This window comes from Podarcis cretensis, assembly GCF_951804945.1.
Source record: "Podarcis cretensis genome assembly, chromosome: 11".
In the NCBI taxonomy this organism is placed as follows: Eukaryota; Metazoa; Chordata; class Lepidosauria; order Squamata; family Lacertidae; genus Podarcis; species Podarcis cretensis.
The window spans coordinates 51260722-51277739 of NC_137180.1; the positions used below are offsets into that span (position 1 = coordinate 51260722).

The window sequence follows — 17018 nt, forward strand, 5'->3', positions numbered from 1 at the left end:
TCACAGGGAAGACAGCAAACCTTGTCTGTATGACAAGGGAGCTTTGAACACACACACACACACACACACACACACACACACACACACACACACGACTCCACCTAGGCTGCTTTCCACCACGGTTCCAAGGTACAGTACTGATTTTTCAAACAAATTCCCTTCCAATTCCCTGCCTTCTTCAGAAATGGAAGACAGAAAAGGGAGAAAGCAAAAGCGCTTGGCATTTAAAGAGCTCCTCTTGTGTGCTTAAAGTGCTTTATGTGCCAGGAGGCAGTGTGGTGTAGTGGTTGGAGCGCCGGACCAGGGCTTCACTGGGTTCAAATCATACTCTGGCATGGCTCTCTCTCTCTCTCTCTCTCTCAGCCTTACTTGTCTCTCAGGGTTGCAGCAAGGATACATTGGAAAGGGGTGGACCGTGTGCGCCACCCTCAAAACGTAATAAATAAAACAATTACCCCGTCACAATCCTCACGGTGACTCTGAAAGGTAGAGAATTATTTCCCTCGCGTTGGGAAGGGGTGTGTGTTTTGTTTGCGACATCGAGAGAATAAGACCTGCCTAAATCCACTCAGCGAAATCAGAGGCAAGGCTGAAGTGCAGGGAACCTTTGGTCTTCCAGGTGGTGTTGAACTACAATTCCCATCGTCCATGGCCGCGCTTGCTGGGGCTTATGGGAGTTGTAGTTCAGCAACAGCTGGAGGACAAAGGGTTCCCTGCACCTAATATAGAACACAGAATCATCGAGTTCAGTGCTGTCTACAGTAACTGGCGGTGGCCATCTTGAGTTTCAAACAGGAAACATTCCCATCCCTACTACCTGCAGATACCCGGGATTGAACCTGAGCCCTTCTATATCCAAGGCAGTTGCTCTATCACTGAGCTATGGCCTTTCCCTGGATGACTGCCGATAGCTCAGTCAGTAGAGCACGAGACTCTTAATCTCAGGGTTGTGGGTTCGAGCCCTGCATTGGGCAAAAGATTCCTGCATTGCAGAGGCTTCATTCACGTGGCCCCTTCCAACTTTATGATTCTGTGAAAAGCATCCTTGTGCTTCTCACAAGGGCTGGGGTCACCAGTTTCAGTGGCACGGGTTTAGCCCCTGCTCCAGTGGGAACTGAAAACTTCTTCTTTTTTTCCTTATTATTATTATTTATTGAATTTATATACAGCCTTACACCCAGAGGTCTCAGGGCGGTTCAGAGAACAAAATCAAAATATAAAACCAGGAAATACATAATCAAAATAAAACACAACAATGCAATAGCCCCACCCCACCCCAAAAAATAAAGCCACATTTTAAAAGGGCATGGGATGCCAATCAAATCAACCAAAGGCCTGGTTTAAAAAGGAATGTTTTTGCCTGTCGCCTAAAGGTGTATAATGAAGGCACCAGGCAAGGTTTCCTGGGGAGAGCATTCCACAGACGGGGAGCCACCGCAGAGAAAGCCCCGTTCTCGTGTTTCCACAATCCGGACCTCTCAAGGAGGAGGCACACGAAGGAGGGCCTCAGAAGATGATCTCAGGGTCCGAGTAGGTTCATATGGAAAGAGGCGGTCCTTGGGGAATTGCGGTCCTGAGCTGCTTTAGGCTTTAAACCAGCACTTTGAATTGGGCCTGGAAACCAATTAACCAGATGTTTCAGGAATGGAGGGAAACATGAATGCTTACAACGGGTCTTCCTCCACACCAAGTTTTCTTCAGCTTACAAAGATAAGATGTATGTTCCCCATGCAACAGAAGAAGGCTGTTCTAGTGGGCATCTGATTGCAATGGTCCTTAAAGAGCCTGGTGGGATTTTTCTTCAAGTCACAATACTCCCAGAGTTTTCTATTATCAAGAGGCAACAGCTGTGTGCTGGAGGCAGAACCACAAAACAGGGTGGGAGGAATTCAGCATAGTGCTAAGCAGGTGATTTCTTCAGCGTAAGCGTCTCTGCTTGCCTGATGGAATGATCTGCCCTCTCTGCCCCCCATGCGCTGTCCCGGTGATTCTCCTGACACACACCCCAAACCTTTTTTTGGGGGGGGGCGCACTAGGGGAGAAGCCTCGTTGCACTAGCAGAAGACCTTGTGCAGCCTTCTGTTAGTGGGGCTTGTAAGCTGAATCTTGCTCAGTCCTTTCTGGAAACTCACAAAGCCTTGCACATTAGCAGCAATAACAGAACCAGGCAGGAGGGAACAGAACCAAAAACGTGCTTCTTTCTGGATGCTAGGCAATGCTGCAGTAGAGTATTAGTCAAAACACAGAAAGCCACAGCAGAATGCGGGGTGGAAAGAGAGAGAGAGAGAGAGAGAGAATATCTGTGAAATCCAATTACCAGAGATGTCAGCTAACGCACATGGAAAGCTGCAACATTTAGCAATTAAGAAAAGGCTTTTATTCTCCCCCCCCCCCACCAGCTCACCGGCTCCCATGGTAACTATGGCATGAGCATACATCATAACAAAGAGGGAGAAAGCAGAATATGTGTGGCAATCCCAGGCTCCTTGAAGAGTTTGTGCAGCAGATGCTCCATCTGAGACAGGGTGAACTCTGCTGAACCAGTTTGTGCATGAAGACAGAAGCGGTTATGTTGAAATCCCAAAAATGGAGCCACACTTTTGCCTTTAGCTCTGGGGATTTCCTAGGAACACTACAAAGACATGCCTACTGCTAAATCTTCCTCTGATAGGCAAGAAGCCAGATTTAAATCCACAGGGAGGCTTCCAAAATGCAAAAACAAATCACAACATGCAGCAAATTGGATAGACTCCCATGGCTATTGCAGGCCAAAGCTGGGGATATTTCCGACATTCAATTGGCATCCCTTTGCAGGAGCATGAAACAAAGAATTCACTTTTCTGTTGAGGATCAAATTCCCTTATTATAGGGGGCTGCATGCTGTCAGTGGGAGGAGCTGTATCCACTGGTGGGTGGGGCCAACTCCCTATCCTCTGGTCTTTTTGTCAACTAGCCTGCCAGTTGAGGGGGCAGATCAGTCTTGCCAGAAATACGAGCTGATCACTCACAGGTAACTTTTGAAATTAGGCCAAGAGCAGTGCTGCTGTTGTTTAGTCATTTAGTTGTGTCCGACTCTTCGTGACCCCATGGACCAGAGCACGCCAGGCACTCCTGTCTTCCACTGCCTCTCGCAGTTTGGTCAAACTCATGCTGGTAGCTTCCATAACACTGTCCATCCATCTCATCTTCTGTCGTCCCCTTCTTCTTGTGCCCTCCATCGTTCCCAACATCAGGGTCTTTTCCAGGGAATCTTCTCTTCTCATGAGGTGGCTAAAGTATTGGAACCTGAGCTTCAGGATCTGTCCTTCCAGTGAGCACTCAGGGCTGATTTCCTTCAGAATGGATAGGTTTGATCTTCTTGCAGTCCATGGGACTCTCAAGCGTCTTCTCCAGCACAATAATTCAAAAGCATCAATTCTTTGGCGATCAGCCTTCTTTATGGTCCAGCTCTCATTTCCATACATCACTATTGGGAAAACCATAGCTTTTACTATATGGACCTTTGTTGGCGAGGTGATGTCTCTGCTTTTTAAGATGCTGTCTAGGTTTGAGAGCAGTGCTAGAAACTCATATATATATAAAGCTAGTCTCCAAATGGCTCCTTAAACCAAGGTTACAGACACCAAGATGTTGCCATTTTGGGTAAGACGGCTCCAAAGTCTTGTTTTTCAAATGATGGACTGACTGATTAATTCTGAACATCTGGCTAGTTCAGATGACAACCATGAGCTACGTAAGAGCTTTGAGAACTTAAAGAAGAAAAGATAGTTTATCCAGGGACAGTCCACATATATATTGGTCTATTTCTACCTCTTTTTCTTAAGGGTGACACGGACCAGTCATAATGTAAGAATATTCTTCACAATGTGAGCAAGGCAGTGGGGGGGGGGGTAAGTGGAGAAAAGCAACAACAATTAACTATAACCTTGTTCACTGCTCCTGCTCAGCCTGCACAGAAAAAAGCAATTTGGTTTCTGAAATTCATTCTGGTTGTGCAGAATTCCACAGGATGTATATGAAAACAGTCAAGATCCAATGATCCCCAGCCATGCACCTCCAGATGGTGCAGTCGTCATGCCCAGGCATCTCCACCTGGTTGCAAGTGGCCAATAGCCAGGTGCAAAATGCGCCTAGCACCTGGCTAATTTCAAACACTGAGTGGCAGGTAGTTATTTCTTCATGGAATGTAATTTGAAAGTGGGACTACTGCTTATGGTGTGTGCACTTGTCCCAATTTTGCCTCTTTCAAGCAGATTTTGCAGAAGTGAAAAATTCAAACACTGCATTTCCGCCCACAAAGAAAAATACGAATATCTTCCAGAAAAGTCTGCAGCCTCTCACAGCTATTTTCATTTTTAAGCATCAACACTGAAATAGTTACACGTGTTTTCTATGCAATGTCTGATTTACTATATAATGTTGGGCTTGGCCCTCTAGTCACCCCTGAACACTTTAAAAAACAAAACACAAAAACAAAACACGCCTAGTAATCAGAATCTGTGTCACCAAAACGTCAACTCTGTGCACTGAACTTTAGTTTCAGTGCAAATACATCTCACTGGCTGTGTTAAAGAGTTCAAATCCCTAAGTATCAATGCATGCACGCAGGGTTAAAAGGATTAGATTATTTCTTGGTCTAAGCAGTCCAATTCACAAGTGAGTTATGCTGATGTAGCCTGACTTTAAACCTATTTAGTCTCATTGATTCTAAAATCGATTTGACTGTGCTACGAAGAATCCAGTGGGTATTTATTCCTTGCTCTTGCATAAACAGCATCCCACTATCAGAATCTGTGTTTAGTCATTTACAAAACGTGTGTGTGTGTGTGTGTGTGTGTGTGTGTGTGTGTGTATTTCAGTCTGAGGATTTGATGTTTCTACTCCTTACTGCGGTAAAAAGAATTGCATAAGAACTATAAACTGCAGTCTCTGTCTTGACAAGTCAAGCATCCAAACATCTTCCCCATGGAATATATTTTGAATGTCACATACAAAAAGGAAAATCTTAAAGTGGCCTGTTTCCTTGCAATCAAAATTGCCTCAATTAAAAATCTACCCTGGGTGTCTTTGTGTTCCGAACCAGGACACTGGATAGCTCAGAAGGTTTAGTGATGAAATACCCAAGAAAGTGCAAGTGCTGGTAGAATTAAAAAGGGGGAAGCTCTGGAGCTGTGCATCTATGTAGGCCAGAGCGCATCTGGCACCACAGAAAAAGCAGGAGAAGGTAGTGTGGTCACCCCTCCAGGTGATGAAGGTTTCCATCAGCCCCAGCCAGGCATGGCCAGTGTCACAGGGAAGAGGGAATGGAGGAAGAGGATCCCGACAAGGTATGGATCTGGGACTGGGACACACCGGGGCAAGCAGGGAGTGGGAAAGGAAGTACTCACAGGGTGATGAGAACCAGAACAGCAGGACCCATCACCAGAACCAGAGGGTCCCTGTCTCCCCAAACACAATGGGCTCTGAGGAATAGGGAGCAGAAGCAGGAGTGCACCAGGGGGCTGAGGCACGAAAGGGCCCACAACCCAGATTTCTAGCTGGCTAGGTGGGGCTCGCTAGCTCTGGGAGAAGGTGTATGATTCCTCAGCTACAGTAGGCTCAGAACAGGTGAGGGTCACAGGCCTCATCAAGCCCAGATGCTGCAATCAGCGTGCAAAAGGGAAGCCAAGCTGAGGGGCTGGGTCTGCTGAACTGCCCATGTTGATGAATGGGCATCCTTGGCTCCAACCACTACACCACACTGCCTATGGGACCATGCTTTGGGTTTGACTCTGGACACCAGTGCTAAGTTTATTATACGTTTTAATTGCAGATGTTTTGATGAAATCATTTTGCTAGGTATTTTAATGACGTGTAGCTATATTTTTATAATTGCTTAATACTTGTTAATTTGATGTTGGCTTTCACTTGTGTGTGAAGCACCTTTGCGTTTCTTCTCGAAATGTAAGGCAGGTATATAAATTATTACAACAATACTCATTTCCCCCCAACTTAAACAGACTCTTCTGTGTTAGCCTGATCATAGAAAGGTGGATCATAGAATTGGAAGGGACCCTGCAGATCATGTAGTCCAACTCTCTGCGATGAAAGAATATGCAGCTGTTCTATATAGGAATTGAACCTGCAACTTTTGGCGTTTTCAGCACCACACTCTAAGCAACTGAGCTACCCTAGTGCCCATGAATTTCATAATACAGGTCTGCTTTTGAAAGCAGCACTGAAGAAGAAAAAAGTTGTGGTCCACCAATTCCTCCAGAGAATTGTCAAGCTGTCCAGAAAAAAGAAGAAAAAAAAACCTTTGAGAACCACTTACTTAATACTTGACTTTCAGAAGACATCTGAAGGAGTTTTTAGTGTTTTCTATTTTATTGTTTTTAATATTTTGTTGGGAGCCTCCCATAGTGGCTGGTGCAACCCAGTCAGATGGATGGCATAATAATAAATAATAATTTGTTGTTGTTGTTGTTGTTAAGCACATATCATACATAATGCAGCATTACTACGGCTCAGCTTTCTCTGCTACATTGGCAATGCTGAGCAGAATGTCAAATCACACATCTGCAACCAATATTATGTTAATGGCAGGGAGGAGATGTGTTTGCAAGGGGGTGGGAGGGTGTCATAATGCATTTAAGGCAGGCATAGCCAAACTTGCTCTCCGCGTGTTTTTGGACTACAACTCCCATCGTCCCTAGCTAACAGGACCAGTGGTCAGGGATGATGGGAACTGTAGTCCCAAAACATCTGGAGGGCCAAGTTTGGCCATGCCTGATTAAGGCAACCTGTAATTTGGCTTTGTGGTTTAGCTCTAAGAGATTGTTACATCTGAAGACTCAAATGAGCTGGTCAAAATATTACCTAACAGCATTACACCCTTAAAGCAACATGCAGCAATCTATGGCCCTATGACTTGTTTTCATGTTATGCTTGCCATTTCATCTGTTGGTATCACACAGGGAGCTGAGCCATGTGACACAAAAGGCACATTACAGCACCACAAGAGAAAATCAGAAGCAGGGCAGTAAGGAAGGGACAGGCCTGCAATCTGAACATCATGAAACTGGTTTCAGATAGCGAGTAGTAAACACAAGGAAATGTGACAAATTTGTTGAAATGGACCTGGGGAGTATTCCAAAGGGTAAGAACATCACTATCCAATTGCTCGGCTCAGGAAAAAACCCAATTACTGCTAATTGTGGTACTAGTTACATGATGTTTCAGAGTCAAGGAAACTTTGCACAGGTTTGCAACTGCATGCACAATAAACTTGTCGCTAAACCTGAACCCTCTCCAAAGTACAGTTGTACCTTGGATGACGAACGCCTTGCGAGTCGAACGTTTTGGCTCTTGAACACCGCAAACCCGGAAGTGAGTGTTCCGGTTTGCAAACATTCTTTGGAACTCGAACGTCTGAAGCAGCTTCCGATTGACTGCAGGAGCTTCCTTTTGGTGCCTGCTAAAAACATTTTTTGTTTTGGTAGGCTTACCCAGACATGTGGAGTTGAGGTGTATTTTTGATCTGCAATTTTGGCTTAGAATATATATTTCTAGCTGTTGGTTTTCTTCATTTTGCTTTTTATAACTTGTTCGTTTTTATTGGCAAGTTTAATGTGGTGTTGTTGTTTTTTACATCTTTGTAATCTGCTTAGAGGTTTTATTTACAGTTAACCAAATCTGTACAGTGGTACCTTGGTTCTTGAACAGCTTGGCTCCTAAGTGCCACAAACCCAGAAGTAAGTGTTCCAGTTTGCAAAAGTTTTTCAGAAGCTGCTGCAGCCAACCAGAAGCTGCACGTTGGTTTCTGAATGGTCTTGTGAGTTGAATGGATTCCTGGAATGGATTAAGTTCGAGAACCAAGGTACCACTGTGTATCACTTAACTAGTTCCATGACTTGCTCCATAGCTTAGTTGTGGAGCGTGAGACTCTTGATCTCAGAGTCATGGGTTGAAGCCCCATGTTGGGTAAAAGATTCCTGCATTGCAGGGGTTGGACTAGATGACCCTTGTGTCCCCTTCCAACTCTATGATTTTTTGAAATGCCACATGCCCTAGTCCCATTTATGTGATGGAACAATGGGCACAGGCCCTTCATATCCAGCAAACAGGAGGGACTATCTAGAGGTAGAGCTCATGCTTTGCTTGCAAAGAGACCCACATTCAGTCTCTGTCATCTCCAGTTAAAAGGATCTCAGGCAGCAGGTGATGGGAAAGTCCTCTGCTTAAGATCCTAGACAGCCTCCACTGATCAGAACAGAGCAGATCAGACAATATAGACTAGTACGTACTGTGACCTAGTAGAAAGGCAGCTTCCTGTGTACCGAAAGAGGCACATGTTGTCACAGTCCGGTTCACGGGCGATCGAAGTCCCGGCTGGGGACGTCGGGAGCGGGGGCAAGATGGCAGGGTGGGAGCAGGAATGGGAGTCCAGAAGCCAGGAGTCAGGAAGCCAAGAGTCCGAGGGTCAGAGAGCCGGGAGTCAAGAAACCAAGGGTCCGAGGGTCAGGAAGCAAGGAGTCACGAAGTCAAGGGCCCAAGGATCAAGGAGCCAAACGCAACAAGGCAGGGAACGTGTTGCTGTGGCAAAGAGCTGAAGGGAAATGCTGACCTTATATCCCTTCCTGGCTCTTGCCACCAGGTGCTGTGAGTTACCAATCGGCCTCACCTGTGTGGCCACGCCTTGCCTCTACAGAACAAACTTAGGAAGGCCCCAGTCCTGCAAAGTCCTACTGGTCACAGGGTCTGGCTCCTGCACGCACACCTGACACATGTTGTGGGAACTCCACACAGAGGACCATGTACATAAGAGCTGATTTGTGCAACAGTTTTCCCACAAAAAGCGGGGAGGGTGGCGGTCATGTGACCTGGGTCCTCCCCATATGCACCTCCACACGATGCCAACGCATTCTACCAGCAAGCAAAAGTTTCCAGTTACTTGCACTGTTAATTCACAAAAATTGTAGACCTTCAAATGCAGCTGGGGAGAGCTGCAAAAGGAGGTTTAAAAATGTCTGGATTAACTCACAAACAAGGGATGGGGAAGGAATTCAGTTCGGTTCACATTGTGAGCCTACCAAATTAACACTTCGCAGAATATGAAAACCAAAATGCAGCCGTCTTCCCACATGGGAACTTTTCCGAATGGTGCAGTGCAATTTTCCAGACAATTAATGGGGCTGGCATATATTTGATAAGCTTCCACTAAGGAAATTGCTTGCAAAAATGTGTCTGTTACGCACATCTCTATATTAGAATTGATGCAGATTATTTTTTGTGAGTATCTTTTTTTAAAATGCAAACTGATATGAAAATGTGAAGAAATGAATCTAAGACTAAGGAATTAAGAAACTAAAACGTACAGGATCTGCCATCCCTACTCACAACGTATTAATAATTTGGCTGTGTTATACTGGTTTATTTTATGCAGTTATACAAAACCATGTTCCCAGCAAACATATCTTCCAGTTTCCCTATCATCCCAGCAAACAACTGTATTTGCAACCAAGCTCCTTATTGTGAAAAGAGGCAAGAAAACAAATGTGTTGGTGTTGTTTTTTAAAGACAAGGGGACCGGAGTTTATTAACTAGATTCGATCCATATGCAGTGAAAAGGACAGCTCTCTTTTTCAGACATGCTTAGTTACAGTGAATGGAAAACCGAGTCCGTAGTGGCTTGATTCAGGCACACATAGCCAGCATTCTTACATGTTTAACTTGGGAGTAAAACTCCACTGAATTCCATGGGGCTTATTTCAAAGTAGACACACATAAAGGTAAAGGTAAAGGTACCCCTGCCCGTACGGGCCAGTCTTGACAGACTCTGGGGTTGTGCGCCCATCTCACTCAAGAGGCCAGGGGCCAGCGCTGTCCGGAGACACTTCCGGGTCACGTGGCCAGCGTGACATCGCTGCTCTGGCGAGCCAGAGCCGCACACGGAAACGCCGTTTACCTTCCCGCCGGTAAGCGGTCCCTATTTATCTACTTGCACCCGGAGGTGCTTTCGAACTGCTAGGTTGGCAGGCGCTGGGACCGAGCAGCAGGAGCGCACCCCGCCGCAGGGATTCGAACCGCCGACCTTTCGATCGGCAAGCCCTAGGCGCTGAGGCTTTAACCCACAGCGCCACCTGCGTCCCGTAGACACACATAGGATTCCCTATAAACAATGGTTAATAGGTTTAAGTGCAATGTCTAGAAGGACAAACCATGTTTGAAACTGGCTAGTAAATCAGAAATCACTGCCTGAAACTATGGATTCATAATATGTACCCGAACTGACAAATCACAGTTACATACGCTGACGCACCATTGGAGGTCCCTGAATCTAGATATGAGAGTGCTAAGTATACAACCATCTCTAAACCACTTGTTTGCCTGTACTGTATACAGAGTTCAAACCATGGTTAGGATTCTCAATCGGATTCAAAAGAAAGCTGGGGTTGGCATGATATCTGAATTCAGTCAGTGACTTTGGAAGACCAGAGATAACCTTAGGAGTTTCTGGTTGAGCTGCAATTCCACTTTGAAAAGTTCAGCATAAAACAATGTATTTGCAAGTTCTCAGCCCCCTTCAAGAATGGCAAAAGAGTAGCAACATTTTACAAGCATGCAAGGAGTGGGAAAATTCTAAACAATGCCCTATGAAAGGGATTTGAAAAACGGTTGCATTATCAAAAGTTCACCCCATCCACAAAGATATACTGATCAGTGAAAATGGGCTGGTGGCTTAGTCAGCAGCGCATTTAAAAACGAAAATTGTAATTTTTTTAAAAAATTAAAAATTGTCCAGTAGCACCTTAGAGACCAACTAAGTTTGTTCTGGGTATAAGTTTTCGTGTGCATGCACACTTCTTCACATGACCTGGAAAAACTGCCTGTGGACAAACGTTGGCTCCCTCGGCCAGTAAAGCGAGATGAGCGCCACAACCCTAGAGTTGTTCGTGACCTGACTTAACTGTCAGGGTTCGTTTGCCTTTCTAAGGTGCGACTGGACAGTTTTTTAATTTTATTTATTTATTTCGTCTGCGTCAGACCAACAGGGCTACCTACCTACCTGAATCTAAAAATTATAAAGTCCATTTTAATCAGCAGATATACACACACATACACAAGACTGAATCCAATTTGGGCTTACTGAGAGTAGACCCACTGGAATTAAGGGACATGACTAAATTAACTACATTATCTCTTAGTTGGGTACAATTCATAAAACAGCAATGAAACTGGGCTTATGCAGCAACGTAAGTTTACTGAAGTAGAAAAGAAATGAATTTCATATGAAATGCTGTACGCTGAACGACTTCTAGACTACAATTGCTGTAGAGCCTCTGCCTAAGCAGTGCTACCCATTACTATTCATTCCTTTATGTTCATGGGTCTATTTCACTGGTCTTGCTGAGAAAATTAGAAGGGCTCTTAGAAAATTATACTTACCGGCCCCACAGTCAAATGCTTAAAGTGGCAGGCTGGACTCCAAAGGCACTGGCGAGCAAATACCTAAACCACGACTGCTGGATGCATTTTCAAAGTTGCACCAAGATGACGGCAGAGAGGAACAGCAAACTGCACGTATAAGCTATAAATTCACCGCTGCCGGACTCTGCGGGACAGGAATCCTCTTGTAAACCCTGACCCTCCCATATCTTAAACATCCATCTGTGTTTTGTCATGGGAGGGAGGAGATCTACCCCCTTTTTGTTGACTTCAGGGTGAATTATTTGCATGTGTAACCTATAAAGTATTCCAACTGGGCTGGAGACATAAGGAGGCAAGAGAAACCCAGCCTTTCTCCTGCACAGCCCCATTGCAGAATGGCACAATTGCGGAAACTACATACCGTATTTTTTGCCCTATAAGACTCACTTTTTCCCTCCTAAAAAGTAAGGGGAAATGTGTGTGCGTCTTATGGAGCGAATGCAGGCTGTGTGGCTAAGCCAGAAGCCACAACAGCAAGAGGGATCGTTGTTTTCACTGTGCAGCGATCCCTCTTGCTGTTCTGGCTTCTGAGATTCAGAATATTTTTTTATTGTTTTCCTCCTCAAAAAACTAGGTGCGTCTTGTGGTCTGGTGCGTCTTATAGAGCGAAAAATATGGTACCTGAAATGCTCTTAAGTTCTTAAGCTCTCCATGAGATGTTTCCTATGTAGATGTTAAGCTGCTCTCTCTGAAATTGGGTCTGCAGCGTTTACAGCACCATCCTGTGCCCATCTACCTGGAACCCAAGTTCTGCCAAGCTCAATGGGACTTAACTCTTAAGGAGGCGTATTTAAGATTTCAACCTCAGAAGCTGAACCAGATTAATCTATTCCAAGGGTTGCCAGTGTGGACTTCATAGGCACCACTGGTGGCCTTGAGGTCTTCCCCTAGAACCCAGGAAGTCTCCCAAGTTCTCCCAATCACTGCTCTCTTGGCCATGAGTGTGGCCATCCTCTACTCCCTTGAAAAGTACAGAGAGATGGAGGAAATTCCTCTTTCAGCTCTGTGTGGTTAATTATACTGTATCACTCTTTTATCCAGTTTCCTTGGAAAAGCAAGTTTATGTGCGCTCTCTCTCTCTCTCTGCTGATTTAGGAAAGAGAATAATTCCAAATAAACCCATACAGTTGATGACAACTGCTCTACTCAAAACACACTGACTAAAATAGATGCAACAGTGCATATTTTATTATTTTTATTTTCAATACAGGTAAAACTTACATAAAACTGCAAGTGGGAAGGAAGCAACGTATTGAAACACACATTTCCTACTACGAGAGAGAGAGAGAGAGAGAGATATGCAGAGATGCATTGAAGACAGGCAAAACTCGGCCCTCCAGATGTTTTGGGACTACAACTCCCATCATCCCTAGCTAACAGGACCAGTGGTCAGGAATGATGGGAATTGTAGTCTCAAAACATCGGGAGGGCTGAGTTTGCCTATGCCTGGGCTATATGAAAGGTCAATGAATCTGGCCTTAATTCTGATGTCAAGGGCGGAAAAGTGCAGTGCCCAGTTTTGCAACCTTTCCTCAGACCACCACCTTAAGAACCTCCCATCAGATGTCAAGGAAATAAATAACTATCTGACTTTTAGAAGTCATCTGAAGGCAGCCCTGTCTAGGAAAGTTTCTAATTACTGATGTTTTAATGTATTTTTAATCTTTTGTTGGAAGCCGCCCAGAGTGGCTGGGGAAACCCAGCCAGATGGGCGGGGTAGAAATAATAAGTCCCCAAGACGGGGGGCAAGGGCGGCACACATTGCACACACGGCGGAGGAGGCTGAGCGCTCTCTGGAGGAGCCGGCCGCTGGACCCGATTCACATGTCACACACATGACACAATGCCCAGAGCGCCACCTGGAGATGAAGGGGGCCTGGCCCCCTTGAAACAAATACAGTGGTACCTCTGGTTGCGAACAGGATCCGTTCCGGAGCCCCATTCGCAACCTAAAAGGAACGCAACCCGCACCTGCACATGCGGGTTGTGATTTGCCTCTTCTGCGCATGTGTGTGACGTCATTTTGCGTGTCTGCACATGCGCGAGTGGCGAAACCCAGAAGTAACCCTTTCCGGTACTTGCGGGACGCAGCCTGAAAACGCACAACCTGAAGCAAACGTAACATGAGGTATGACTGTATTGAGCTGTCATGCCTGTTTTCTAGGGAACTCTTGAAATGGCTCCTCTGTGAAGGGAACAGGGCTCTCGTTACAATTCTCAGCACCCTGAATGAATTTCAGTTCCCGGGATTGTTTCTTGGCGCAGGGAGCCGTCGCTGTTTAAAATGGTATGACGCCGCTTTAAATGTTTAGTGCAGATGGGGCCTAGCTGAGCTTATCTTACAGCAATCCAAAGAGAGGGGTTGGACTCGATGGCCCTTGTGGTCTCTTCCAACTCTATGATTCTATGAGAGGCTGCAGGGACATGGAGCAGTGGGAGGTGAGAGACTTTTTCACAGTGTTAGCTTCAGCAAGGCAGCCCTGATTGGGTTCCTCTCCTGTGAATTATTGGGATTTTGTGGCCAGCCGGCCCAGGTTCACCTAGCTACTGCCAATGGAATCGAAACAGGCCTAGCTAACCTTGGATAACACCCCTTAGCCTGGCGATTTAGTCAAACAGGGCTGCAGGGAACCCTGTTATGAACCTCCTGCTAATTTAGCATTGCTCCTACACATATTTCATGAATAAGGAACTTGCTCTCATCCTCAGAGCTTCCAGTGCCCTGCCTCCATCCAACAGCAGACAAGAAATACCAGAATTTTATGTGAGAAACACTACAGCGGAATAGAAAACTGAGCAGCTGCCTTGGTGTTCAGACCTGCCTGGTATTGACCCAAGTCCACATAAAATGGTATTACTCATGGCTTAATGTTAACACAGAGCTGACGCAGCAGCAAAACTTGCAAAACGAAAAGCAAGAATTTTAAAGCGTTCGCATAGTTTCACGATTGCTTCCAATAACTTTGGGTGCATTTCAGATGCAAAATACGATTCCAAACATCTACAAAGCCCATTCTGAGTCATTGTCTCTGGTGGCAATGGAATCACCTGAGCCTTAAAAAGAAATCTAAGGCGCTTGGCCAAAGTAGCTCAGATTCCATACAAAGAAGAGTCAAATCAAAGGGAGGCCTTTTGAATTACATTTTGCAATTAAAGCACACTTGTACTCATTTCTATACTAGCAACAAAAGGCCACTGTGAAAACAGAACGCTGGACCTGATGGGCCATTTGTGTGGTCCAGCAGGCCATCTCTTTTTTCTTTTTGTTTATTTTTTATTTTCAGAAACATATACTAATCAATCAAAAATACAAAAAATGCAAAATAATAACCATAAAAAGAAAACAAATAATACACCCATGTGACTTCCCTCCCCCAATACTCACCACCCCTTAATCTTTAATTTCTTGTTAACATTGCGTCTTTTGTATCTCATCCTTAATGTTCTTAGAATATTATTTTTTTCTAATTGTACTTTACAAACATAATCTATACATATCAACATGTTATCCTTAGAGCAGTGTTTTTTCATATAATCCTCAAAGCATTGCCACTCTGACCTTAGTATCTGATTTGTCTGGTGTCTTATGGCTGCTGTTAACTTCGCCATTCCTATAAATTCACATAATTTACATATCCAATCCTCTTTTGTGGGTATAATGTTTCCTTCCCAGTTCTTTGCAAGTAATAGTCTGGCTGCGGCTGTAGCATATAAGAATAATCTTTCCTTATCTTGTGGGATATCCTTTCCTAAGATGCCCAATAGGTACACCTCTGGTTTTTTTTTTTCCTATAGAAATGTTAAACATCTTTTTTAAATTCTTGTGGATAAATCCCCAGAATTCTTTAACTTTTTCACAGCTCCACCATACATGGATCATAGTCCCCTCCACCTCCTTACATTTCCAACACAGATTGGATTCTAACTTATATATATTGGCGAGTTTCGAAGGTGTCATAAACCACCTGTAGAACATTTTCATTAGGTTTTCTTTGATGGAATAGCAGGCGCTAAATCTTATATCAATCTTTAAGCAGGCCATTTCTTATGTTTTTAATCAGAGCACTGAAAATCTTACCCAATCCACTGAAAATCTTGCTCAGGTCCCCTCTGGAGCAGACAGCACAGCAGCCCTCAGGATGCTGCAGATACCAAGCCCCATACTGGTGCAGAACAGAACATATGTTGTTGACAGAGAAGCACTGCTTCTGGGTGAAGAAGTTGGGAGTCCTGTACAGATCCAACAAGGTTGTACTACAAAGGAGCCCGGACTGAAATCATTTGGTTTAAACTTCCGCATGGGTCAGGCAGTCCGTATCTCTTGCGCACAAACAAATCACCTCCAAGGACACAGGGGCAAGGAGAAGGGAAGTAAAACAAGGGCTCTTGATTCGGGCTGTTTTAATAACCCTCCATAAAACATAGTAAACAGTCATTTTGTTCTCGCTCTCCATGCAAGCAGCGTTGTGCGTCAACTGAAATGTGCTCGAATAGTAACTGCTTCAAAAATGAATGATCAAGTGAAGGAGGGCATCAAGGACAACGTTTGGAAGAACAAGACAAGAGAGAACCTTTCTTCGATGATGTTAAGAAGTGCACAACAATCTGGCACAATCGGGTTTGCTGGCCAGCTCATATTGCCTCCTCGCACAAGCTGAGAAATGCCCTTGGTGTACCAAAATCACTGAAGGAATTGGGGAGGCCAAACCCCATAGCACCTAGCAGGTTTATTGTGGCATGAGCTTCCACTGGCCAAAATAGATCAGCGCTGCAGCGTGGGACCGGTCTGCCCTTGAGCTTCTTCAATGGTGAAAGAGAAAAGATGTTATCAGGTGTGGAGCACCAGTGAAAGATTCACCAGAAGTTCAGGACAACCACCAAAGGCTTTAAAACAAGACTCTCCCACCCTCCTCCCCATTTCTATGCAAGCTGCTTAATTTTTAACAGGCAAGTAAGGAACCTCAGGCTTACACGGGAATCCCACTTCCTGTCATGGAAAGAATGCATTCTAAAGCACCAACCCCTCTTCACTCAGGAGGAAACACTATTAAATTTAGTGGGACTTAATTCCATGTAAGGGACGCGGGTGGCGCTGTGGTTTAAATCACAGAGCCTAGGACTTGCAGATCAGAAGGTCGGCAGTTTGAATCCCCGCGATGGGGTGAGCTCCCGTTGCTCGGTCCCTGCTCCTGCCAACCTAGCAGTTCGAAAGCATGCCAAAGTGCAAGTAGATCAATAGGTACCACTCCGGCGGGAAGGTAAACAGCGTTTCAGTGTGCTGCTCTGGTTCACCAGAAGTGGCTTTGTCATGCTGGCCACATGACCCGGAAGCTGTAAGCCGGCTCTCTCAGCCAATAAAGCGAGATGAGCGCCGCAACCCCAGAGTTGGCCACGACTGGACCTAATGGTCAAGGGTCCCTTTACCTTTAATTCTACGTAAACATGCCTGGGAGCAGGATGCACTTGGTCAGGTGAGAAGGGAAAGACACACTTTCCTACTAAATTGGCCTTATTCTGGTAAACGGTATTGTTCTGCAGACAATCACTCT

The 17018-nt window shown here is 45.1% G+C and overlaps 1 protein-coding gene and 1 long non-coding RNA gene across 5 annotated transcripts in view; one reads left to right on the forward strand and one right to left on the reverse strand.

The window, feature by feature from the left end:
- Positions 1-17018, reverse strand: part of NEDD4L (NEDD4 like E3 ubiquitin protein ligase) — a 260860-nt gene that overhangs the window by 152679 nt on the left and 91163 nt on the right. The gene's annotated exons all lie outside the window — the stretch shown is intronic.
- On the forward strand, positions 18-16523 carry LOC307226463. Its single transcript, XR_013843450.1, has 3 exons — positions 18-129; positions 6957-7138; positions 15531-16523. It is a non-coding gene; the product is annotated as an uncharacterized lncRNA (long non-coding RNA).